General features: G+C 42.2%; 1 protein-coding gene across 2 annotated transcripts in view; it reads left to right on the top strand.

The window, feature by feature from the left end:
* The first annotated feature begins 883 nt into the window (after nucleotides 1-883).
* LOC102305912 (poly(rC)-binding protein 4) overlaps nucleotides 884-4,930 on the top strand; it is a 34,806-nt gene continuing 30,759 nt past the window's right edge. The window contains exon 1 of one of the 2 annotated variants that reach the window (XM_005931791.3): nucleotides 884-1,390. The gene's annotated coding sequence lies outside the window, so the exon portion shown is untranslated. The remainder of the gene's footprint in view (nucleotides 1,391-4,930) is intronic. The other variant, XM_005931790.3, reaches the window with a different exon arrangement.

Here is a 4,930-nt window from a genome sequence, read left to right as displayed (position 1 = left end):
TGGTTTAAAAAAAAAAAAGCCAAGCAGTAATGAATAACAGTCTGTTATTTAGAAATAAAAATACAAGTTCACATCCATCCTGTTCTCATTCTTTGGCATGAATGAGAGCCACCTGAGATAATTTGTGAAATAGATGGAGATGTCATGCTCAAATTACCCAGACGGTTCCTCCTTCATTCAGGAGCGGTGGGAGCTGTCTGGATGTCTTGCTCTAGTGTTTTTGAATTTAATGAGCTGTTTCTCGTGAAGTGAAATTCGCTGTAGGTGTCTTTTGCTTGGTGTGAAACAGACAAATTTTCTTCCTTCTGCCACTTTAACGTTGTTAATTTCACATTTCTTAGAAGGGAATGCCAAGACTTGTGAAAAATCAGGGTAATTTAAAGTCATCACAGTCCCAGCCCTTCACATGATAAGTGACTTCAGAAAGAGTATATACTGCGAATTATTTAAAATTATACACAGTTTATTACTGTGCCCCTCACCTTTGCAGAAACGCTTAAAACAACAGCAATATCAAGACATAGACACTAGATGGCGCCATGTGAGAGAAAGTTACTGGTTTAAAACTTCAAAAGAAAGCTTAAATTTAAGCCCTGCGCCACCAACTTTGCTGGAGCCAGTGAATTTTGATCTGCACATTTTATAAATTGACTAAATATTTGCATTATTAAGATTACCGTTATCATTGATATGTAAAGCCTAAAGCCTGAAACTGTACTCAAAGATGGGTAATCTGCCTTGCACTCAGCGGGATAATGTTTAAGGTGGTTAATTAAAATCAGTTGTAATGTAATATTTTGTGATTTATTTTTTTATTTTTTTTAAAGTAGGTTAAGTTGGCATACCCTTCAGGTATGAAACTTCTCCCGATCATTGTGCATTTCTCCATCTGATTCCGTTTTATGACTGAGACAAGTTGGTGTACAGTGAGACCGAGCAAGCACTCGTGATCTTGAGTGTGTCAATCTGCGGTGCGACGCACAGGGCGAAGAGGCGCGGCACGCTCTCAGCAGAGGTCCTGTGAGGACTGGAAGGATCACAAAAGCAGCACACCGACCGAGGCAGGGATGAAGAGATATCAGACACTTGGAAGCAGCTGAACCGGAGGATTTTTACCCAAAGAGCACTCGGCTCTGTCCCACGGGCTGCCTCGGTTACTGGCTATCAGGGTGAGCGGGGTGGTCGCTGCCTGCATCTCTCTCTCTCTCTGTGTGTGTGTGTCTCCTCAGCGCACAGGCGCTCTGCACTCCAGTCTGCTGACACTCCGGGAGGACAGTCCGCACTACACCTCCGTGTCATTGGACTCTATGTGGATACAAAGCCCGGCCAACACAGATCCATGGGGATAGTTTAGAGGGAACTGCTGACTGCGACCTTTGCATGAAATCAGGTAAGTGTCGGTTTATTTGGAAAGGCACATTTTTGGACAGCTAGTTCCCTATTCTCCAACTTAAAACACCTCTTATCCAATACGTGACATTCTTGCTCGCTGTCGGCTTCAAATATAGTGTCTTATTTCTCGAATTAGGCCTACATCAAGCCATATATTTACAATTTAGCTTACACATTCGTCTCAACAACCACAATCAGGCCCTTTAACTGCCTAATTCCTGCCGTCGTTCTAAATTACTACAGTCCCTAATGTTTTTACTCGTGCGCACTCATGTGAGAACAGTGTAGGATGAAATCATTTGTGTGTGGAGCTGAATTAATGAAGCCGTAAAATGACTGGGTTGTTAAATCCAGCATATGGCAGAAAGTCCCCAGATGAGCAGGGGACAGCAGTAAGAGCGGGGAGACAATTGGGCTCTTGTGTGTGTGCACGGTTTTATGATAATGAAAGTGGACCCCGTTGGCCAGGCCCGTCCTGAAACACAAAGATCATTCTCAACAAGTCCCGTACTGTGGGCGCCCGCTTGGTGCTGAGGCAGGGAGTGTATGTGACAGCACCATTATTCACCAAGATGCCTAGGTGCACTTGTATTGCACCGCATGGAAGAACTATCATAACAAGCTGACCCCTACGTAGGGGTATATATTGTGCAAACGCATTTTGTCTGGAAATGTTTATAATTTACCCTAAATGTATGAATCCGTCCACATTTGCTAAGTTTCTAAACAATAACACAAATGACACTCTTTGACTTTCCTCTCAATTGTGCACACACTGTTCCTAAACAGTACTCCTTACAGGATTATTCTCATTTAGCTGTTGCTTCCAAATATATTGGCTCTGGTATTTCAGTTTTCACTTGCAGTTTCATTTACATTTTGCAATAATCTGAGCATATTGTTTAGGCTCCTTAGTACAATAGAATCAATTAAAAAAACAAACATCTGAGAGTGGACCTTCTCATCGATTTAGGAAATCATCATCCTTGCTGCCTGGAGATGCTCATGAATCTTGCATGTTCACATCCGGAGAGAAATGGGGGCACAATTAGAGGATTGCACATTACTTAGAGTATAGATGTTTGGCTCGGATGCAGTGCGTTGTATGGCGGTTCTACTGAAGGAGCAGAACATGATTTAGATATGTGTTCTGAAAGGACAAAGGCGAGATCAATAAGAAACTGATTTTTCATCTGTGTGTAGTGAACGGGGCATCTGCTTGAGTGCAAACACTATTTATTTCTGGGAAGGGAGTAGGACATACAATTTGTCTGATATAAGAGGCACACGTATCTTTTAAAAACACTCTGGGGGGCAAAGAGGTGGGCCATCATGTATTGCTGATTCTCTGTCCAGCTGCAATTCCTTAATGCACTCTGCGAGTCAGAGATCTAATAAGAAGTGGAAGAACATCTTCAATAATGAAACCCCACCTGCATCTCTGCTGCAGAGTGAGGGCTGGGGCTGCGAGGCCTCATAAATAACAGAAGCCAGACCTGACACGTGCTGCTCCAACGTCTGGGAACTGCCAATAATCCCTCAGCAGGAGGGAGTAAAAAAAGGCACAATGCTTAGTTTTGCTTTGCAGTCATCAAGTAAATGTAGCTCAGCACAGCAGCTTTACTCTAATAAAGAGTTCTGCAGAGTGATATGAGGGGATATTCAATCACTTTTTACTCATAAGGAGAATACGGGAAAAGCATTCCTGTAGTGAAAGCAGCGCATGGGACAGCAAACAGCTTAAATTGCATGCAGATTTCAATATTATTCTATTGATTTTATCGCATCACAGACTTATCTTTGTCTTATTTTTTTCTGCTTTTCAGCAGTAATTTAATTGTAATAACTTGCAGTGTTTGAAGCTTAGAAGTATCATCGCCTTCTTTCAGGCTTTAATTTAGATGTTGTATCACAGGAGCATTTTTTCAATACATATCAATTTCCTCTCTAATACTTGAGATAAATCCCCTGTAGCAATTAACCTGCTTTTGAGTGATTAACCTGTGCTTGTCACTATCTAATAACTACAGACACTTGAGGCTGTACTCCTATTGTGATCATTATTATTCTCATGCTTTACCATGAGACACAAGAAAGCTATGGAACAACATTACATGAGTACTTGTTGATTTGTGATCTGGCACCCTCCCTGCATATAAACAGGACAGAGAGCCTTTTTTGGATCTTCTTGTATTGCTATGAAGAGACCCTTTCTTCTCTAACACAATGTGACCCTCACTGCTGTTCTTTAAACAGACCCAGTGGCTGACAGAGCTTCGGGCTGTCCCTGCTATGAAAAGATAGCTCTGTGCTGAGCTCCAAAGATTGACCAAGCAAGCCTCATGACTCTCCTGTTGTGTCTCACAAAGAGTCTCATGAGCATGATTTATTTAGTCCAGAAGTTACCGTCAAAGAGGACCTTTTATGCTGTCTTTACAGAGCGCCTTAAGAAGTAATGATAGGTGTATTCTAAACACTCAAATCCAGTAAGTCCTGTATGTCGTGCGAATAAGCTAAAAGACTGCCTTCATGAAAGTAATCCGCTCTGCTCTACAGAACACTAAATGGAGGTTTTTCTTTCAATTGGCCATCTGCATCTATGTGTGTGTGTGTTTGTATGCGACAGAGAAGGAGAGAAGCTTTTTATCCCCCCTTCAGCTGCCTAGCGCGTGAAATATTTAACAGGGACCGCACTATTTTTGGGTTTGTGCTCAGTTTGTTTTGAAGCTTATGTAATCCGTAGTTTCAGCTCAACGCGCGGTAATGTTTTATGTCAAATAATACACCATTGAGTCAGCCAACTTAAGCGTAGTGATGCTGCAAGCAGTATAATCCTGCAGACGAACTGTGCGAAACTATAAAGGACATTGCACAGCTGAGAATTATGATGAGGACTCCTGCACCATCTGTGCACTGATGGATTTGCGATGTTTAATGCAGCGTCTTGTACCTCAAGGAAGCGGGGGCCACTCCAGATCGTCTCAGGTTCCTTGTTTCTCCGAGATATTGATCAACTTGTCTCTCTTCCCTCCAACTGTCTCCATCTCTGCTTGTTTTCTTCCTCAGTTTGTCTCCCATCTCGCTCACTTTCTCCTCCCTCTACTCTCCTCTCCTGTGAGGTGTCAGATTCTCTGACTCATGCCCTGGTGTGGAGGATGGGAGGAAAGCAGGGATGAAAGAGAAGAGAGAAAAGTCATTTTGCAGATAGAGGGAGTGACCTTCATCCAGTAAGAAGGATGGGATAAAAGCTGGAGTTAATACCCTGCCAAAGTGTATTCTCCACCATGCCAAAAAGCCATTCAAAATGATATATGGTCCTAGTAGGAGCTCTCTGATAATAAGAGACACGCCATTGTAAGGAGAGGCAAGGCAAATGATTAGAAAATTTCAATGTTGTATCCAGAAGGATAAACACTCGGGGACAGCATATGAAATATGCTGAAGATTTTTGTTTGAAACCAGATTTTTATTTGTTTGTTTATTTTTTGTTGGGGGTATTTGACAGTTAAATGACAGTTGTACAATATGTATGCCTGGG

The sequence above is a fragment of the Haplochromis burtoni genome, unplaced genomic scaffold, assembly GCF_018398535.1.
Source record: "Haplochromis burtoni strain Fernald_Lab_line unplaced genomic scaffold, NCSU_Asbu1 Contig_146, whole genome shotgun sequence".
Classification (NCBI taxonomy): domain Eukaryota; kingdom Metazoa; phylum Chordata; class Actinopteri; order Cichliformes; family Cichlidae; genus Haplochromis; species Haplochromis burtoni.
The sequence above is the reverse complement of the archived record's forward strand: the minus strand, read 5'-3'. Positions and strand labels throughout refer to the sequence as shown.